Source organism: Mus caroli, unplaced genomic scaffold (assembly GCF_978045245.1).
Source record: "Mus caroli unplaced genomic scaffold, Mus_caroli_1 scaffold_2, whole genome shotgun sequence".
Classification (NCBI taxonomy): Eukaryota; Metazoa; Chordata; class Mammalia; order Rodentia; family Muridae; genus Mus; species Mus caroli.
Window position 1 is genome coordinate 66,500,565 of NW_028227257.1, and position 22,458 is coordinate 66,523,022.

Below are 22,458 nucleotides of genomic sequence, written 5' to 3' on the forward strand. Positions count from 1 at the left end.
TGGCTAGTTTTGCTTCAACTTGACACAGCTGGAGTTATCACAGAGAAAGGAGCTTCAGTTGAGGAAATGCCTCCATGAGATCCAATTGTAAGGCATTTTCTCAATTAGTGATGAAGGGGGAAAGACCCCTTGTGGGTGGGACCATCTCTGGGCTGGTAGTCTTGGGTTCTATAAGAGAGCAAGCTGAGCAAGCCAGGGGAAGCAAGCCAGTAAAGAACATCCCTCCATGGCCTCTGCATCAGCTCCTGCTTCCTGACCTGCTAGAGTTCCAGTCCTGACATCCTTGGTGATGAACAGCAGTATGGAAGTGTAAGCTGAATAAACCCTTTCCTCCCCAACTTGCTTCTTGGCCATTATGTTTGTTCAGGAATAGAAAACCTGACTAATACAGAAGGCTTAAAAAACAAACTTTGTTGGTGTCCACAATTATCTACAGTTGTCAACTTGACACACCTGGGAAGAGAAAACCTCAACTGAGAAATTTTCTTCTTTGGATTGATCAATGGGTATATCTCTGGGCTGTTTTCTAGATAGTTCATTGATGTAGAAGGGTCTAACCCACTCTGGGCAGTATCATCTCTAGGCAGCTATGTCTGGGGTGCAAACCAGTAAGCAGCACCATTATTGTTTCCTATGTTGAGCTCTTGTCTTGGTTTTTCTCCATGATGAACTGTATGTAACCTGAAGCTAAATGAGTCCTTTCCTTTCCACAATGTTTTTGGTCAGTGTTTTAGATCACGAGAAAAGCAAACTAGGACAGTGAGAGTCTCACACTGATATTCATGTTCATCTTTCCATAAAGAAGTGCTCTGACTAACCCTGACATTCTATCTTAGCTTCTGGTTTCTCTCTCCTTTTCATTGCCAGAATTCTCCAAACTGTGACTTCCTGTTTCTCCATATCACATTTCTTCCCATTCAGTCCAGTCTTCACTTGATTCTGCTAACATTGCTCTTATACCAGAAGGTCTCTGAAGACATCCATCTCACTGGTTCCTAGAGGGTTTTCCTTGAATTTGTCCTTTTCTTTGGCTGAGTGATCCAATTCCTCTGCTTTGACTTCCAGCCTTGATGTTCCCCGCTTCTATCTGATCCAGGCCTCACATTGGACTTTTGTATTCTGATTACTGAATTTTTTTTCCTTTCAAGGTTTATTTAAGTTTACGTTTTCTTCAGAAATTCTCTTTATATCTTGAATTGTTCAATTTCTTTCAGCTGTTTGTGTTTTCATGGTCTTTGTTCCAGGATTTATTCATATCCTATCTGGGTAACTCATATATATTTATAATTGCTATTTTGAAATAATTGTTTCATGTGTCATCTAAGTTCTTTTTCTTGAGGAACATGGCTATGAGGCTGCTGATTCCTGGAGGAGACACACTCTCTTGGTTATTTGTGTTGTTTGTGGTTTTGTAATGGAAGCGAGACATCTGGAGTCAGGTAGGGATTCTGAAATGGCTATGTATCCCACTTTTGTTGAGTAGACCTTTGGATACCCAGCTGCTCTTAGCACAGTTTGTCAGGCTTTGGATCAGATGAATGGTTCTTGGAGTTCAGTCTTAGGGTCACTCTGTGTTGATGTGTCAACGATGTAACAAAAGTGGTCCTAGCTCAGCTAGAGATAGATGCAGCCTCTGAGTACAGGTGCAAGCCCTCAGAAATTCGTGGAAAGTCCATGATGTGGTGGTTGTAGTCAGGGATAGCTTCTTGTGGGGAGGTTGTTACTTGGGAGAGCTGCATGGGGTTCAGCTTGATCCTTAGGCCACAAGGCTGAAGTCATGGTAGTGAGTGCCCCCTAGGCAGGGCTCATAGGCCTCATGGTCAGAGGGTTCTTGTCAGTTGTATCAGCCTGCTATTGCCTCCTGAAGACATGCTCTCTTCACTGAATTCACTCTCTATTTTTTTCTCTAAACTTCTGCTGCTCTGTATCCTTTGCAGGATCAGCATTTGCCTATCAGTCATGAGGGAACTTCTCAGCAGCAAGAATGTACCATACTGTTGTTCCTCCCTAAACTCACAGAACAACTTCTCTTGTTTCAACTCCCACCTTTGTGTTTCAAACCTTCATATTCACTTACCTTCTTGGATCTCTCTTAAACATCACAAGGGTGCTTTTATGTCAACTTGTGCAAAACCAAATTTATAATCTTCTCCACAAACTTGGTCACATCCAGGACTTCTCACCACACTAAATGTCAGTTGTCCATTCTATTATGCCTGGGACTCCTCCTTGCTTCTTTTTCTCACATCACCTGTCATTTGATTGTTTGTGTGTGTGTGTGTGTGTGTGTGTGTGTGTGTGTGTGTAAATTCTGTCAACACATTTTATCTCCTCCTTCTGTTTTCTTCCTCTCCCTCCTCAGGTCCAGACTGATGAAAAAGCTATAGTAATCAATCTCCATATAAATTTTGGGGACATGGCAGGAGAGCATGAGAACAGTCTGGCTTGCCTATCCTGACAGTAGATGCAAAAATGTAATTTGCATGTGAAGGCAATGTATATTTCTCAAAGACAGTAAGTAAACTGTATTTACTTAGGACCAGAGCAAGTAAGTTTCAGGCACTTCATTGTCATTCCTAAATCTCGACCTTACAGCTTTGTTTACAAAAAGAACCCTTTAACTTTTAGCCTTGATGTAAACTATTATACTCTTTGAGCACTGTTAAGAATAGTGGTTTCTTACAAACCTCTGGGTATATCTTAAATGTCACTAAAATCATTCTTACACACACACACACACACACACACACACACACACACTTATATATAGCCATCCATAATAAATAAACCTACTGTGACTTTGGAGACCCTTACACTATCTGCTCTCTCTCTCTCTCTCTCTCTCTCTCTCTCTCTCTCTCTCTCTCTCTCTCTCTCTCTCTCTCCCTCTCTCTCTCCCTCTCTCTCTCTCTCTTTCTCTAATAATTCTGTTCATATATCTATATTAAAAATGTTTTTAATAAATCTCCAGGTCTGCTTCATGTGGGCTCATGTTAGAAATCTTTTTTTTTTTATTTCTGTGGTGAAGCAGGAATCCTGCTTATGCCTGAATGCAGGTGTCAAAGGAAAAGGGAACACTTTAGACTTCTCCACGGTGGGACTATGTCTTTATCCCTATCCCTGGTGACATTTTCTCTTGTCCCCACAGCTCCTCCTACATGCTCTACATCCTTTAAAGGGAGTGATCTGAAACCGCAGCTCTGTTTAGTCTCCTACTACACAGCCTCCTTGGTGACTTCCTATTTCTATGATCTACAAAATCCTGTCTTCCCTTCTAGCCCCATCTCTCACCCTTCCCCCCCAGCCTTGGCTCTCCCTGTCTTCTGCATGCCACGCCCACTGCCAGACTGTTGCTCCTGCTGCTGCTCTGTGCATCTAGAACGCTCCTGCTCTCCAACTTTGCCCCCACCCCACCCCTCTTCCTGGACATAGCTAACAAACAACAGTTTACATCTTGTGAATGATTGCTTTATTAACATCTGATTTTTCTTCATACTAGTTCCACAAGGACAGTGACTTTTGTCTGTTTCTTTTTATTGTGTCATGTTCAACATTTAACAGCATCTGTGAAACAACAGATGCTTCAAAAACAAAAACAAAACCTCATAAAACATCAAATACAACAAACTCTTCTTCTTTCCTGCACTACAATTTAATAGTATAATAGAAGGCTGGCCTTCAGATCCCATCTGCATTTTCCTTTCATTTTATTCCATACCCGTATGACTGAAAGTAACTATCCAAGTATAAAGCAAAGTTATAGGTTTTTTTCTTCCTGTTGAACATTTTTACAAGAGTTGAATCTAATTACTGCCCAGTGTCTAGTGGACATTCTGTGTTCAGTCTCGCATACTTATTCTTATTAATGCATATATATCATCTTCATCCACTTTGATTACTAAATCATATGCCATACTAAATCAATTGCAGAAATCATATGAATGAGTCATAATATCTTGATACTTCTATAGTCACTATTTTTTTTAATCTTTTATTTACTCTACTTCTTGTAATGCTGGAGTTCTCAGTTCCCTACTCCTACCCTCAGCTTATTGTTGCTGATCTTCTGGATCACTGCATTTATTTGTTGACAGGGTCAGATTATATAGTCAATGGTAGCATACACTACATAGCCCAGCTGGCCTTGAACTTAAGACTTCCTTGTCACACTCTCCAGATTGATAGGAAGAGCACAGATGCGTTCCAGAACCCTTAGTTTTAGTACACGTTCCCTTCCATATTCCCTTTACTGACTTTCACAGACATACTATGCTTGTCACTTTCAACCGTTAAAATTTACATCTTCAATGGATTCAATGTGACTTATTGTGCCCAGACTCGTGTTGAAGGCTTGATTCTCAATGGTGAGGATGTTCAGACGGGAGGATGTAGGGAAGTGATTGCACATGGGAGCTTTAACTTAATTGATGAATTGATTTGTTGATGAATTCGTAATTAATGGTGTTCTTGTGAATTGGTGGACACCCAAAGTTGGGAAGAAGGTCACTAGGAATGTGTCCTCGTAGGCTGGTCTCCATTTCTCTCTGCTTCCTGGCTACTTAGGTGTGAACAGCTATTATCAGTTATGTTCTTCTGCCCTGATGTTTCCACCTTGCCACAGGCTTAAAAGCAATGAGGAAACCTGAATTATGAGCCACAATAAAGCTTTCCTTCCTTAAGTTGTTTATTTCAAGTATTTTGTCACAAAACAAAGCAAAGCTGACAAACACCCCACCCCCACCCCCACCCCCACCCCCAAGGAACACAGGTGCTGAACTCTAACTCCCTGCATGGTGGCATTTGGAGTTGGGACCTTTGCAGTGTCTATGTCATTCTAAAGTCATGAAGGTGGCCCATTGTTAGGGATTCACACAGGCTTCTCACAGCCCATACTCTCCTTTTATTCCCTGGTTCCTATCCCTTCCCTTTCCCAATGTTTTTCATCATAAGAGACTGGAACAAGAAGACAGCTAACTGTAAGCTAAGAAAACAGTGTCTACTGGGAACTGAACCGGTATCCTGTAGCACTGTGAGAAATCAGTATGTGCTATTTAAGGCACTCACTATACCTAGGATACCTGAGGCTACAGCAGGCATTGATGCTGACTTTACATGAGCTAGCGTTCTCTTGCTTCTCTTTCCTTGTTCTCCGTACAGTCTAGAAGCCGTGTACCATCTTTCCATTCTTTTGGTGCTTGTCATTAAGCACTTAACGAGTGTTTGCCACCAACCTAAAGTTCTGTGCATCTACAGCCATGTTTGTTCCACTTATCTTACATCACCGTTCTATCCACAGTAACATAGACAGCAGAAACTCTAGGATACGTTTTCCCCTCATATTCTGATCAGGATTTACTTCCTTTTTTGGTATCTCTGTACAACCCTTTCAGTGAAAATTTCTGTTAGAAAATATTTTTTTTGTTATTTGTAAAACACAAACAACCCTGGTTTTTTTTTTTCTGTTTTTTGGTTTGTTTGTTTTGTTTTGTTTTGTTTTGTTTGCCTTCTTCATGAGTATGGAGGTCTACAGAAGCACAAAAACCTCCAAGAGACTGACTGTAGTCTTCTTTATGCACTTTCACATCCTGGTTCTTTTATACTGAATATTGTTTGTATATTTTTAAAATGAAAAACATTAGAATATGATAGAAAATGAAATACTTTGGCCATTGTTTCATCAAATCAATAGCAAATCTTTGTGTGTTCTGATCATGTTTCTGCATAGTTTTCTTCAAGAACCATTGGACATGATGCTGTTGCCATGGCACCACACAAAGTGGTCCCTTTTCTTAGCTGTTAAGACGGAGAAGTCCTACCATTCTGAGCTCAAGTTTCAGCTGTTCTGGGCTGCACATAACAGCACAATTTCCATGAAAATGGGCTTAAAATGATATCTTCTACTTGACATTAGAAATTCTCCTGCCTGTATTGTAATGCATGGTCTACCTTTATGCAAGACTTAAGTGCATTTGTGAAGAAGTCACAGCCAGCACTCCCTGAACTTGGGAAGGATGGCTGTGTCCTCTTCTTGCTTTCACAACAGATGTGAGTATGACCACAGTGAGCACACTGAGAGCATCGGTGCATGGATGGAAGTCAGCTCTCAAGGGACCACAGTGAAAATCAGATTTCCAAGGAAACTGCAGGCAGTCACACTGAGCTGAAGCCGCTGTCTCGGGGGCTCTGGTAATAGGTCAACAGAAGAAATCTGGTTTCTGTTTGCACAGAACTTCAGTGAGTCAATTAATCCAGGCTGGTCTTTTATTTCTAGAACAGTGTGTTTGGATTCTTGTTTCCTCCTGGGCTTAGCTTTAAACTGTTTTCTGCTCCTATTACACCAAAATGTACATACTATATACAGTGCAAATTAGTCTTTCCCGGTAATTGTAGACAATAGATTTCCTTAAGAGAAGAAAAGGTATCACATCACCACTGATATCAAAACCCACCCAGTAACGTGGCCAGGAGAAATTCATCATAGCACAGACACTATACCTTATGTGTGGCAGGCATTTCATGCAGGTACATTGTTTTCATTTGATTTGTTATGTCTAGGATTTCCTTACTAGAGGATGCCAGTGAATGCATCAATGGGAAAAGTAGAATCCTGAGACTCCAATTAATGGGGGAGAGAACATGTGTGTTTATTCCCATCCCTTTCATAAATCTCAACCATCTCCATAGCAAAGCAATTTTAAGAAGTTATAAATACCTAAGATCAAAGAGAAAAGGAAGCTAAAAACTAGACAGACGGCTGATTGTGACTGACAGCTAACTGTAGAAATAGCTGCAGGAGCTAAGGGTGAAGAAGAATAAAATGTAGCTAAGAGGAGGAGGATTGCACACAGACTGTTGGGAGCCAGTCTTTCCCTGTCCAAGCAGGAGACTGGTGTACTCCTATCTGAAGAATCTGATCATGCCGAGAGAAAGATAAATAGTATTATCCTGGGATTCCTAATTCAGTGGTCCAATGAGCTTGTAGGATAACTATTGCTGTGAGCAGCTGTATTGTTCATTGTCAGACAATAGGGATCATGCCTGCTCCCTACTCTCTAGATACCACTAGCATCTCCCAGTGTCAGGGCCACCCCCAGTGTCTTTCCTCTGACAAAAAACAAAGACTTTATAGCAAAGTTCAAAGCCAGCAGGTTCCATTTCTGCATGTGGAATTTCCAACCAGTTTTCTGGTGCTCTGTCCATGTTTAGACATGAGTTGACAAAAAGATATCTGAAAAGTAATGTAAAAATGTAGAGCTCTGAGGAAACTTAAAATAGTTTTAGAAGCAGAAAAGACTGCAGCAGAAAATAAGTAAACTAGAAAAATTATCATGACTGCAACATGGCTCATTTGGTAGAGTGTTTGGTATACAAGTATCAGAACCCAAGTTCAGATCCAGACCACTATGTAAGAAGGTCAGGTGTGGTGGCACAAACCTATAACTCAGTGCTTCTGCTGAGACAGTAGGATTCCCCAGGGCTTACTATCTAATTAGTGCAATCAAATTGGTGAATCCCAGGTTCCCTAGAGACCCTGTCTTAAAACATAGAGTTGGTGTTGATTGATGAAGGTATCTATGTGACCTCTGGCCTTCTTGTATACACATGTATACACACACACACACACACACACACACCACACACAAACACACAAGCATATCTACCACACGTGCGCATTTAAAAAAAAAGAAAAAAGAAAAAAATTCCATACAAAGAGAAATGTCAACGCAAATAAATTCTTAGATGTTAACAGTATGATTACAGAAAAAAAAATTAATGCAACAAAAGTAGAAGAAAAAAATGAGGAAATTTCCAAGAAAGAAGAGCAAAGAAATAAAAGAGAACTAGAGAAGGAGCAAAATATCAGCATCTCATATCAGTCAAGATCCACGAGACAAATCCTAGGAGCAAACACCAGAACAGGCCAGTGAAGACGAGAAGGAAACCATCCAAAGTGACCCACCGCAGGTCAGTCCCGGAACAGAGGCAAGCAGGATTTGCTTTTAACTGAGACGGCCTTCTGTTTCTAGCTCCAATGATAAAGCAGTTGATCCACACTAAAGCATGCCACTGTGAAATTTTAGAACAAAAGAGACAAAGAGGAAATTAAGAAAGCATTTGAGGAAAACATTTGCAGCTGGGCTGGAGCACAAGTTCTGTAAACCTAGCTCCCAGGAAGCTGATCCAGTAGGACTTCAAGCTCCAAGCTAGCAACCCCATCCTGGGCAACTCCGAGATTCTGCCTCAAAATAAAGAGTTAAAATAGGGGCACAGAGTGAGTTCCAGGACAGCCAGGGCTACACAGAGAAACCCTGTCTCGAAAAAACAAAAATAAATAAATAAATAAATAAAAAATTAGGGATAGAGGATGTAACCAATGGTAGGGTGCTTGCCTAATGAACCCAAGGATCTTGCTCTGGGATATGTATATATTCATCTGTGGCTTCATGAAAAATAAACACCGATTTAAGCATTAGTTTTGGGTTGTGGCTTTGGGCTTAGCCATTTCCCAGCTGTAAGATTTAAGCAGGTCACTTAATCTCTCTAAATCCCAGGTTGATAATCAGTAAAATCAAGAATTTTATTCACTAAACTAACATGAACATGTCTCTCTGCCCTTGTGGATTGTAGCGGTACAATTCTTCACTTCAAATCCAAAACCAGAACGGACTGGGAAGATGGGATATGCACAGAGTATGGGGGGTTCCTTACTTTCTACATTGCTGAGACAAAATACTAGACAAAAGTGACTTAAGGAGAGTTTATTTGGGACACTCTTTTTCGGTACATTGCACGGAAGTCATGGAAGCAGGAGTGGGCTGGTCACAGTGTGTCTGCAGTCATAATGTAATGATGGCTGGTACCCAACTAACAACAACCTTTTACGCCAGTTTGAGACTCCAGCCCATGCAATGACATTGTCCACATTTAGGACAGGTCTTCCCACCTCAATTAAACTAATCTTAAAAAAGTCCTCATAGACATGATGATTCTAAATTCCATCAAGTTGACACGAGGGAAAGAACAGTACTAGAGACTTACATTTATGGACCAGATCCTATGTACTAGGTAATATGCAATTCACTCGACCCTGTTGTGTTATTGGCCTTCTGAGAGTGGAGAAAACTGGTGCTCAAAAAGCAAAGCAATTTAGCTGCAGAAATAACTGCATCGCAGGATTTAGGCTCAAATCTACCACATTCATATGCCATTTTCTCTTCAAAAACAGATGCCTCCTAAAGGGTACTAGATATACACAAAGAAGAGGATAAGGTCAGCAAGGATCCCTGGGAAAGGCAATGCCAGAGGGGAGGGTTGATGGTGAATTTTACTGGGTTTGAAGAAATCTGGGGAAAAACAAAACAAAACCTCTCTCTCCCATCAGAGTCTTAGTGCTGTCCTAGTTATTAAGTTTCACTCAGCAAATATTTGAGCATCTATTCTATCTCACAGACTGTCCTAGGCACTGAAGTATCTAAAAGCAAAGCTAAAGTGGAACAATAGAAATAAATAAAAAATGTCTGCATCTGAGAAGCTCGGAGAGTGGTGGTGAGACGTGCTGCTGTAGAGCACAGGAAGTGATATGCTAGGGGGAGCAATGGGAACGTCCAGACAGTGGACAGAGAAAGGTGGGACCATGGGAGTCTTCTCAGATATACTTCAGGACTGACCCTAGAGAGGCAGGCAGGTGAGGAGGCAGCTGAAGGAAAGAGTTTCCAGGCAGCGAGTGAACCAAATGCTGTGACCTGGACTACAACACCATGATGAATTAGGGGGATAGCAGTTATCTCGGTCCAGTCAGGCTGTAGAGAAGAATCTGTAAGAGATGAAACTGAAAAGGTTGGCAATAGTCAGTTTATATAAGAATTCATGGCCTAGAGTTTGCATTGTTAAATTGTTTATTAATGTGGAAAGAAGGGGTGGGGCTTGACATGAATGCTCATTGCAGTGTGAAGGGTACATTAGAAAGCAGAAGGCTAGAATCAGAGAGGTCAGCAAAGAGGCTACTGAATTATTCGTGGAAAATTATAAATGACCCAAACCTGGTAGTGAGTGATAGAGATGAAGAAAGACAGATGGACTTCAGGATGTGCAAAACCACTTAGCTCCCAACCACGCCTACTCTAACATTTCTGCAGAGACCTTCACTGCAGGACCTGCTCGGAAACAGTAGAGCAGACCCAGCTGCAGAATCACTTTGTGCATTGTGTGCCCTCGTTAATGCCATAGACCCCGCTGAAGTTATAGAATAGAAAGAGGTTTAGGGACTGTGATGGTTTATATATCCTTGGACCAGGGAGTGGCACCATCTGAAGGTGTGGCCTTGTTGGAATAGGTGTGGCCTGGTTGGAATGGGTGTGTACTATGGGTGTGGGTATAAGACCTTCCTACCCTAGTTGCCTGGAAGTCAGTCTTCCACTAGCAGCCTTTGGATGAAGACATAGAACTCTCAGCTCCTCCTGCGCCGTGCCTGCCTTGCTCCCACCTTGATGATAATGGACTGAACCGTTGAACCTGTAAGCCAGCCCCAATTAATTGTTGTTTTTTTTATATAAGACTTGCCTTGGTCATGGTGTCTGTTCACAGCAGTAAAACCCTAACTAAGACAGGGACAATGAGTCGGGGACTGTCAGAAGAAACGTTTAGGGATGGACACGCCTGGCAACGGTGGCCCATGAAAAGGTGGGAAGGAAGGGTGTATTAGGCTTTGACGTTCTATGAAGCCTTGTATGGTAAGAATGAGGGCAGTGTAGAAACAGGACAAGTGAGTAAGTATGGAGCAAATTCTAAGGAACTTCCTGTACGTGGTCCAACCTACTCACAAGGCTGTGAGGATCACTGGAAAACGGCAGATAGCCTGGCCAGAGCTCATCATAGAAATGTCCTTTCATTAGTAGCATGAAAGAGAGTTTAGGAGATAAGCAGAGGCATTTTGGGAGGATCTGGATCTCACAGCCTGTGAAGGAAGGAGGGACATTGGGAAGAGGGTGCTTTTGGAGGTACTTTAGTTCTTTAGGGATAAATGGGTCATCACGGCTTGATGAATGGGTGCAAAAATAGGAATAGACGTCCAGGCTCTTGGTTTGAGGAGCTAGGTTATATTTTTAGTCACCCTTTTATAAAAATAAACTAAAAAAGGATGGTGGTGGATCAGTCAGGGCCCCAGAGGAGTCAGACGACTCAGTTGTGATTTCTGAAGAAAGTTTTCAATGAAGGAAAGATATATAGAAGCCAACAAGAGATAGATGCTCTGACACCTAAGGTATAACAGCCATAGGAAGATAGTACTACCTGAAAGTTGGTAGACACAGGGAGAAAATAGAATTATCAGCACGTAGTGATATTTGAAGGGCATGACAGAAACTGTAGCCACGGAGATGCACTGGGAATGTCATAAAACAGGGAGGAGTCACGGCCTGACCTCACAGTCTTTCTGTCCTTTCAGCTTTTGCTAGGACATCGTACGGGTCAAAACTGAATGCAGTCTCAAAGAAGTCACCAGTAGAGATAAGCATCCAGGGTATAGAGCTGAACACATAATGGGAAAGAAAGGATCTAGAGAGTAAGAGAATAGGAGAAGATGAAAGCAAATTAGTCCTGTCAATACTTTGACATCTAGATGTCTGTGGGGTGACTCTATGAAGATCAGCAGTGTTCTAAGCTGTAGATAAATCTTTGAGTCTTGTTGCCAAGTTTAGTGACGTCCGATCCTTCTTTCTCAAGGATTCTTAGGAGAATTAGATATGATATTGATCCTTTAAAAAGTGCTTGGGGATTAAGCGTGCATTTTGTCTTCCACTGAGAAATTATAACAAAGCCTGTAGTGTATACATTTCAGTAAGAGTATGGGAGCTTGTATATTTCATCAATAGTTGGCAAGAAGTATGAAGTACTGCGAAAGAGGGAGCAAAATAACAAGCCATCTCTGTAGACTTGTTTTATGATGGGAGTCTCACTCTATGTCCAGGCCAGCCTTGAATGCTTAGATCATAGGCATCAATGACAGTGATCCATCCAGCCCTGTTCTAACACAGACTAAGCTCTCCAAATTTTTGACATATCTAACACACCCACCCACACACATATATATATATATATATATATATACATATAATATATATATACATATAAACTTCTGCTTCTGGGTAAATTTATTTTCCCTATTTATGGATACTTTTTTTTAAGTTTTAAAGACTCTACCTAATGATGTATGTAAATATATATTCGATCACATGGACTATAGTCCAGGGAAAGAAGTGTAGCTTAGTTATCAAATGCTTGCCTAGAAACATTGTGTGTATATGTCTATGTATTTTAATGTGCTCATACAGACATGTGCAGTGTTAGAGATGGAATTAAGGGCCTGTGCACTCTACTGCTGAGCCCTTTCGAACCCAGAAAATATGTACTTTGAAGGAAACTGAAACCTAGTCAGCATAACTTATTCATTCACCAGAAAACCTCCACAAATCCCTGCCCTCGTACATCAGCAACTATGCACTTGACAATGTGAAGTGCCACCGACGACACCGTGGCTCTTCGTGCACCTGGGAGGTCACGTGACAGTACTGCCTGCTGCTCCCGTATTGAGCAGTTTAGACACTTGCTGACTCATGAGTGTGATTTTTCTCTGAGCGGCTGCATTTATAAGTATTTATAAGTGTCCTCACTAATGGCAAACTCATCCTCTGAAGGCAAGGTTGATTTTGCAAATAGCTAGAAGCCCTTGTGTCCTAATGGCTAAGATGAAGAACCTTCCCGACTTGTAACTCATAGAAGTAGGAGGAAGTTGGACTTGACTGCACAGCTGTCTGCTATGCAGGTGCGAGCCATTTTTAAAATCTCTTAACTTTAGACTTACTGGAAAATATGCATTTTCACATTTGAGTAACCAAGCTGGCTCATATAACCTGTAGGGGAAAAAAAACCAAACAAACTACAAGGTGGATATTTTAAATGATTGACAAGAGTTTTCTGATCTACTAACAAAGGGCTTTGAAGACAACCCCCACAGAGAAGCCAAGTAGATGCTCAGAAACACTCTTGAGTATGCTTGGAATAAGTGTCTGTTTTCTAAAGGACATAGCCTCATTTTATTATCTTTACGACTGCTTGTTAATAGCAATGTAGGACTGCTACTTGCTTTGACAGTTATTCTACCTTTAAATAAATCTCAGGACATTTCCAAATATTAATGTCTCAACATTTTTCTTCCTGTGCAGAACCCTACCCCCCACCTAGACATCATTCTAGACTTTGCTGAACTGTAGAATGGAGGCAAACTTGGACTTTTGTTGGAGCAGTAGAAGGAGGGAGACAGAGAACACAGAAGCCTTGAGTCCTTCACTGTGTGGCCAGTCTTACCATGCATTTGAGTTAATAGATGCCAGAGAGCTGTCCTGCACAATTTGTTTCCTGTGGCTAAAAATGAACAAGTTCGGATGAGGCATCACAGTGGACAATTACCTCTGAGATCCATCCACTTGTGGTTTCTGTTGGCCATTGTAATGAGGATCTATTCGTTTCCTGCATAATTAAATAGCATTACAATTTACCTGCTCATCCGCTAGTTCTAGAGATGTGTTTCTTTGGTATGAACATAATCTTTGAAGGAAGACAGGTATCTACGTGAGGATATTCACTGAGTCTAACCAGCTGCAATCTGCAATAGCAGTATCCCCCTCTTTCCTTGACTCTATTCTTGCTCACTTTCTGTTGTGGTCAGAATGAAAAATGCCCCATATACAGTCAGTCACGTGTTTGAAGACTTGACCAGGTGATAATTCTGTTTGGGAAAGCTGTGGAACCTTTGGAAGGTATAGTGGTCACTAATTTGGGATGGGGGGATGGGGTGGTGTTTTATAGATAAGTATCATCTTCCATTCATTCTGTTTCCTGAGTAGAGCTGCAAAGAGATGGTCCAGCCCAGGGATCCTGCTGGCATGGCTTTCTCTTTCAGCACAATAAAGCATATTGCCTCAAACTGAAAACAGAAGTAAACATGCTCTCCTGGACTTGCTTCTTGTCAGCTACTTGATCACAGAAACTAGAAAAGAAATACACTTTTCTAACCAAATCTTACTGCAGTGCAAGCAGAGCACCCCTTTGAACTTTAATAAACAAACCCAGTGGGCTCAGGGATTAAGAGCACCTACTACTCCTACAGAAGAGACAAGGAATTCCCAGCACCCATCTGGGATACTTCACAATCACCTCTAACTTCAGCTCCAAGGTACCTGACACCCTCTTCTGGCCTCTGAGGGTGGTACACTCACATGTACATACCCACATAGATACAGACACAGATACACAATTGTCTTTTAACCTTAAAGAATAAACTTAATTGTATCACTCATTTTTTACCTTTCTTCAAATGGTGCACATGACTATTAAGAAAGAAACTTAAGCATCTTTAACCCAACATATTAAAGTCTACTTGAGTTAATGCCTACCTACTTTTCCAGCCTTGCTTCAAGCCTCTCTCTGCTTTGCTGAGCCATGGGGAAAACTTAGTTCTTTAAATGTGTGGCTGTGTCTTACGTATGGTCTGTTCTGTGCTGTTTCTCCAGCTGGGGATGCTGCTCTCCCTTTCCTGTGAGTTTTGCTTCCTGCTCCCTTAGATCTCAGCTACAGAATGTCTTCCATCACCCAACCCTTCCTCACAGAGTAGGACAGCCTTTCCTTGCCCCATTATACATCATGGCCTGTACATCTCAGAGCGGTCACTTAATAGTTTGTTTTAACCACAGTTTTCAACATAAACGTTGGCACTTGAGATTATTTGATTCATTACTATTTGGTAAAAATGCAGATGTCTCTCCTACTAGGTTTTAAGTTTGATGAGGGCAGAGCAGTGTTGCTCTCGTCACTTTTGTCTCCACACAGGCAGCAATGACTAAGTCTCATTGAACAACTGAATGAATGAGGTGATCAGAAATCTGTATGTACGGAGACCAAGTATAAGTGTTTTGGGAGAATGTGATTGGATCAATGATTACAAATACATAATAGATATTTGTGAGCATCTATTGATTATTTTAAAAATATGCCTCGGACTAGACCAATGACTCATTGCCATGAGTATTTGCAAGTAAAGATGCATGGACAAAAGGGTAGAGTGTGGGACACACTGACACACTACAGCTTCCACTCGGAAATGTTTTCCATGCTTTGTCCTAGTTTGTTTATTTTTTATTTTTATTTTATTTTATTTACCCCTTTGGTGGGGGGAAGATTGCAAGGGTGGAGGGTAAATACAAAGGGACAGAGAAATGAGTGGAACTGGGGTACAGGATGTGATACTCACAAAAAAAAAAAAACCAATAAAAATTTGTAAAGAAAATACTCTTCTGAAAGATTGGAGGTAGGAAAGGTTATTAGTCAATAGAGTAATAATTTAAGTATAATAACTAAGCATTGGTTAATAGAATAATAAACAATAATACATATCCATTCGGTCCCCTTCCATTCTGTTTTTTTTATTCATTCTGATGCCTACTCAATTAAACAACTTCAAAGTAATATAATCCAGTCATGTGGCTCTCTGACTACATACCCTGTTATAAAGAAGTGCAGGAAAGGAGAGAGCAAGTCCAATTGCTTGGTGGTCCTCTTTTATGCCACTTGTAACAAGTTGATTAGAATATAAACTACATTTTGGACAGTTTTAAATGGAGTTACCATGGGTGGTGGTGGTACATGCACTTGGGAGGCAGAGGAGGCATATCTCTGATGTCAAGGCCAGCTTGGCCTATAAAGAGAGTGCCAGGACAGCCAAGTCTATTATACAGAGAAACTCTGTCTTAAACAAAGCAAACAAACAGAAAACAATGAGGTAACATTTTTGATTGAAGTTTCTACCCTGTGGTTGCTAGGCAGCAAAATTATAATTTTATTATCCGCAGTAACATCTTTGATTTACTTTCTTACCTTAGTGAACAGCAATCCCACCTCTGCCTGAAACGGAGTAAACTTAATTAGTGACTTCACGACAAAAACAGTAATGCTCGAGGACAGAATTCATGGACTGTTCTTGTGCTCTGAATAAAAGATGTAATCGGATGCAATCATTTCATTAATACACACATGGCCCTGTAATGGAAATTCAGAGGACCAGATGGCCAGGAGTGGACTGGGATGAAATGAGATGGGTGTTTTCAGTTTAGCAACTAACTACTTAGCCTGTGTGGATTATATTAAGTACTTACAGAACCACATGAACACATTTTCAGAATGAAATTCTGGCTTTGTGTCCAGCAGCAGCCATTCCCATCGTGGGGAGAAAGCCCGCTTCACTGGGCTTGTTAAGACTACCACTACTCTGCAGTTAATGGTGTTCATTATTACAGCGGAGCTTAACTTCGACTGCATATTGGAGCCAGAATAAGCTAAATATTTTTCCTTATGAAAATACAAATGCATAGATTTCACTTCCAGGAACGCTGATTTTTATTGGTCTGAGTAGAGCTTAGGTACTGTGAGCTTTCAAAGCTCCCTGGTGGTTTTAAGATGCAGTAAATATAAGAATCATTGCATTTGTGTGGTTCCCGTATTTCCACAAGTTGGGCCCTTTATAGAGCAATAAATGAAGCAAGTACTTTTTGTGCAATATCATTTGGAAAGGTTTAGATATCCCTTGCTCCCAAATAGCTGTTCACTTCTTGAAGCATAGGATTCCAAAAGCGCCCTAAAATTCTTCATTTCTTTGGATGAAGATTTTGCAACTTGAATAAGGATAATTCCTTTGAGAAGAATAATACATTAAGTGGTTATCAGTTATTAACACCCTGTGTGTGTTCCCTCATTGGATTACTTTCCTTTGGTGGGAGAGTAAGGGGTGAGGGTGGGCGAAGCACAGCGATGGAGAATCCAATAGTCAACAGGATATAAATTCAAGGTGAATCCCATCAGGGTAGAAACATGAGGATATAGCAAAAGAATCTCAACCTTTCTAATGCTACAATTCTTTAATAAATACAGCCCCTCATATTTTGGTGACTGCTCAGGCCATAAAATTATTTCATGGCTACTTCATAACTCTAATTTGCTACAAACTTATTTGTTATAAATCACGCTGTAAATATCTGATGTGCAGGATATCTGTTATGCAGCCCCCCAAAGGGTCATGACTCACAGGTTGAGAACCACTGCATTAAACTGAGCACGGAATGACTGACAAGTGAGGCTGGTCCCTCTCTGGTCTCAATCCACTGCAGAAACAAGAAGCTCTCCATAGAAGCCTTTGTTGTGGGCGCTTAAGAGAGACCCGAAGCCACATTGGTTGACAAAACAACCTCTGAACTAGACTACACCTGAGTCCCAGGGATGCTGACAAAATAGATGCTGGCAGCTTTAGAAAGTCAAGGAGCAGGCAGCCAGTAGGGTTCATGTGGGGCTTGAGCACTAGCTCTGGGGACTCACTCTGACCCCACCCTATAATATTGGAAGCGTAGCTAAGGCATCAGGAAGAACTCAACCCCGAGGTCTGACTTTCAGCACTGCAGTCTGGTGTAAGAGAAGCAGAGGCAGGGTGCTGATGGCAACCAAAAGATATTCTCCCAGTTTGACAATTTCTCAAGGGCAGGCCCTGCCCACACATATTTCCTCTGTAATTTCCTCATCTCTTTTATACAGACTGCAAACTCAGCAGGAAGCCTAGCTATATCCTGCGTGGCTGGGGCTTTGGGTGGACAGTGACAAAGAGATCGTGGAGAGGCGGGTACCCAGACGCCAGGAAGGCTCTTTTGCCCTCACTGTAGCTGAATAACTTGTGAATAGCTTTGACTTAAAAGAAATCTCTTCCTGCAGGTCTAATGAGCCTCCCTGGGACGCTCCCGATGTGAATGGGAATCACGACTTGACATAAACGGGAAAGATTATGTGTCAGCAGGGCTGATTTGATTCTTAATGGAGTGTTAATTTATTTGCTGTGACTTCACACATCTGCTTTGGCCACAATACCATATTACGTTAATTCCTGAGATATTACTGCGCAAGGTATATTTTCTATACACAAGGTAAGTGAGGAATGGGGAATTTGTACATGTGATTTTTTTAAAGGGGTACAGACTCTGCTATTCAAAGGACCATCAGGAGAAAGATGGTAGATTTGACTATCAGTTAGAAACATAGTCACAGTTTGCATTTTGGGTTCATGAGAGAGCAACAGATTCTGGCCATATTTAGGACTATTATGATCGGCAAGTTGGACAGCTTTATTCCCCTTTGAGACAGTAAATTTGTGTATCCTTCAAGGCAAGTGTTTCTCTAAAAATCTGGGCTGAGATTTAAACATATGAAAGAAGCACAAAGGATAAAAAGGAAGATATCCCTTTGCACCAAAGAATGGATTTCATTTGCCATTTATGTTCTTTTAAGTCTCCTAAGACAGGTTAGTTTTTCCCCTTCAAAAGACAGTTTGATATTTCCATTGGGGAACAGATGCATATAGACCACTGGGGGAAGTGAGGCTGAGTTACTTCTAACTGTCTGTGAATGATATGTGAAAGACTTTAACATGGGGACCAATCCCAAGTGGAATGGAGTCCCTCCGCATCACACAAATCCCAGGAGACTGCAGATGTTGCCACTTCCCAGGAGAGATGTGCCCCAGGCTCTGATCAGCTTTCCAAGGCCACCTTGCTGATGCTGATGCCGCAGCCTAAGCTGTGCTGCTGCAGCACTACCTGGCTTAGTGAGCATGTTTCATGACCACAGTGAAGAGGAAAAGAGGAAAGAGGAGAGCAGCAGGGACCAGTAGTTATCAGGACATCCTCCATCCCCCAGTAATCCAGACTTGCCATAACGTGTAAAGATCCCTCTGTGGCAAGTGGATCCCCTTTCCCTCTCTGCATTAAATATAATTACACCATAAAGAAGAGCAGAGACCATCTCCAATCAGGAAACATGTAGATAGCTCTCTTAGGTCACAAGGATTTGATGTTCTGTGTGTCTTCATCATAGTCCGACAACAAATGCTTCATTTCCACAATGCTGAAGAATTGTGGAAAGCACCATGAGGAGTACGTGTCCTCTTTCATCCCAGGCATAGACGGCCCAGGAAAGCAGAGGTCAATATATCAACCTATGTTCTTACAACTATCAAGTTCCAGGGAGGTTTCACTTACCAAATATTTGAAGTTGAGCTGTTAATAGGTTCGGTGTGGAACCTGTGGTTGAAGAAAATGAGGTTTTAAGCATGTAAAGGTAAGAGCACATCTGGACACAGCCATAGAGTTAATTATGTCATTGTTAGAAACTCTTCATTCCATTCTCGAGTCAAAATATTCACCCCACAGCCTTGACTAGTCTGCTTGACAAGTCTGCTTGACTAGTCTGCAGCTTTTCCATCTGGAGGGGAGGAAGCTTGCCCTAGTTGGTTAGTCTGCATTACTCCTTGCTAAGACAGCGATTTACAAAGTGAACAAACCCAGAAATTATTGCTATTTAGATATTCCCAGGTGCTTATGTTCTCCATGATCCTAACGACCTTAAAGGTCTTTGTTGTTTTAGATTACATCAGTCTTCCCAAAGACTCTGATTACATTTGCCACTGTATGCTAAAGATACCATGGAAAGCAGCATGGTAGATGAATTATGCCTTCTGTTCCCTAAGGGTTTATGTTCTAGTGAGGTCAAAAGGGAAAGGTCCACCTTTACTCGAACTGTAGAGTCCCCATGAAGTTTCACGTAAAGAGGCACATATAGGCCTATTTAAAGATCTGTGAAGAGTGGGGCAGGATTTCTTGGTTTCTTGGATTTGTTCCTGCACTAGCAAACATGGAATGTAAAAGTTCTCCAAATTTCAAGTGACAAGAGATGGTTAGTAACTCAAAAATTTGGACCCTACTTGCCCAGACTTTAATGTAGCAATCTGATAGGGACACTCAGTGTATACTTAGTTATCCAGGTAGCCTACTGGACACTAAAGTTAATTCTATCAGTTCTAAATTTGATTTTCATCTGATGCCATTTATTTAGTGTTGTAGAATGACATTTACATTAGAATTAATGGGAGGAACTTTGCAGTTGACTTAAATGAGTATCTTCAATCAGAGAGGAATTGAGCCGGTCAGAAGCTAGGCAGATGAAATAGTGTCCCAAGGAAGGTCAGAGAGGCCCAGCTGTGCGTAGATCCTCTTCATATTTAATGCAGAACAATCAAGGCAAATTACTCATTGAAAATGGAGTAGATTGGATTCAAAAGAGTAAGCGAAACACAAATGTGTTAGACAACTCATGAATGATTTCTGAAAATAAAAATAGTTAAAAGTTGGATCTTTTCTGGATTTTGTAGCCTCAACTTTTGGAATAACATTTGTGGTTTTTTCTATAGATTTCATTTCTACACCTTTCACATTTCTCTTGACAGGCCTTTGACCTTTGACATACAGAGGTTTGAAATGTAAGGTAATAAAATTGAAATTGATGAATATTTTAAGGTTATATTTTGTCCCATGGAAGTTTCTCGAAGTCTACAATTTTAATTTCCTGAATGTATTTTTATACAGTTTCACAGAGAAACTGGGATTGTGCTTTTTTCTATTTGTTGCAGGGCAACTGACAATTACATTTTTAATAAATAAAATAAAAATTGTTGCTTTAAAAATGGTGCTAAGAATAAGTTTTCATAACCTTAAAAAACAAGCTATTTAGCCCATAGATGTCTTACATTCTAGGTTCTATGTAGAAGTGTTTTGAGGTATTTATACACTAGTGATACTGGTGTGTCTTCCATTTGTATGGACGCCTAATTTCAAAAAATAAATCGATGAATAGGAAGTCAGTCACAGGCCAGTGATTGAACTTTGCATCAGACTCACTGTAAAGCCCTAGGCACAGAAAGCGATTTTGAGTTGTACAACTTATTAAGGGGACATTTAAAGGTAATTAAATAAATTGTTCTTGGTACTCTGTCATCCATTGTCTCGCTATGATTCTCTACTCCAAAAATGTCTGCCATAGCTGGAACAAATATAGGGACTCCGGGGAGTGAGGAGGAAGCCTGGGAGTGTGCATCATGCTAGAGATAAGGGAATCACCGTCCCATCTGTCAACCAACTGGAGAGATCTCTTTCTGTCTCCATTCTTGTACCTTTTTTTTTCCTGCCCAGAGAGTGAAACCACCCGCACTGTAACCATGACACTGCCTTTCTATGATACACATGTCTCCATTATTTTTAGCGGATTCTTTTACTACTGTCAGTGGAGAGCTGCTTCCTTGAGCTAGCAGTGACAACCCTAAGAGACAATCTTGGGACAGGCGTGCTATGCGGCTCAAGCTTGTGTTCTGTCTGTAAGCATTATGCATGCAGAAGAGTATGTGTGGGGACTTTGGACCCTACTCTGCACCCTTCTTCCTAGCCCTTCCTCAGGGCCACCAGAGATACCAACTCAGTCGTTCTAGAATCAAAAGCACATCCTGGTGTGGCTTATGTGTATGTTCCCTGTGGGTAATTAAGGCTGCATTATATTCCTAAGACCAGCTAGCAACACTTTCACAGTCATGTTTTTGAAAGGATGACAACACCTTACTCATTGTGCTTTTGGTACATTTATATGACACACTCCCAACTTTGGTGCCTCCTAAAATTGACCCTACGTTAATTAGCAGCCTGGTGTGATCGTCTCAATTTTCCTGGGACCAATTAAGTAGTGCAGTAGATGAAACTGACATCAAAATGTAAATTTTAAGACCGATTCTAGAATCTGTTCTTTGAGCTGGGGAGTGGGAGGGGGAGGCAAAGGCTGAATAAGGAGAGTGGGGGTGGGGTGAGATTGTGAGCTGCTGTTTCTGCTAGATAAATACTGGGTCTCCTTAAATCCAGACTGGACCATGCTGACCTGACTAGCATCCTCTGCTCCCATCAGTTATGCATGACCTCCTTATCTGTGCTGGGAGAAATGAGCATGCATTAAGGCCCCTGGCTCGCTGCTAGGCACCTGTTTGGTTGGTAAATAGTTTGTACCCAGACCTTCCTGCTCAGAACACCTTCACACCTGCATTTAGGCGTCAGCCAGCAGGGAGTCTCATTAGGTATTCCGCACCTCAGCACCTGATCCACACACGAAAAAGTCGGGACCCTCTGCAGCACTCTCGCAGGCGGCTGTCCTCTCCTGGTAAGGGCTAAAAAACTCCCTTCCCCCAACTGGCACTACCATCTAGAAAAGGAATTTTAGTGGTATCTCAGAAGGCCCAAAGCTAAAGGTAAGGGACAGACGGGGGCAAGTTAAGCCATCTATTCGGGTCCCTCATCACTCACCAACGTGTCTGTTCCTCCTGCGGGAGACTGGCGGCCAGGTGAGGTTACCTGGGCGCCTCAGAAGCCCCAAGGGGCGCTGCAGTCCTCCGTCTCCCCATCCCCGGCGCAGCGGGGGGACTCCAGACCATCTCCTCCCCCCGCGGCGCGCGGCCGCGGCCCCTCGGGCTCCGACGCTCGGCGACAGCGGCACGCCGCGCTC

At 41.7% G+C, this 22,458-nt stretch overlaps 1 long non-coding RNA gene across 1 annotated transcript; it reads right to left on the reverse strand.

Moving 5' to 3' along the window:
- Positions 1-6,388: 6,388 nt before the first annotated feature.
- Positions 6,389-22,409, reverse strand: LOC147005845 (uncharacterized). Its single transcript, XR_015044927.1, has 3 exons — positions 22,260-22,409; positions 19,125-19,166; positions 6,389-6,402 (listed from the first exon to the last, which is right to left on the reverse strand). It is a non-coding gene; the product is annotated as an uncharacterized LOC147005845 (long non-coding RNA).
- Positions 22,410-22,458: the final 49 nt, after the last annotated feature.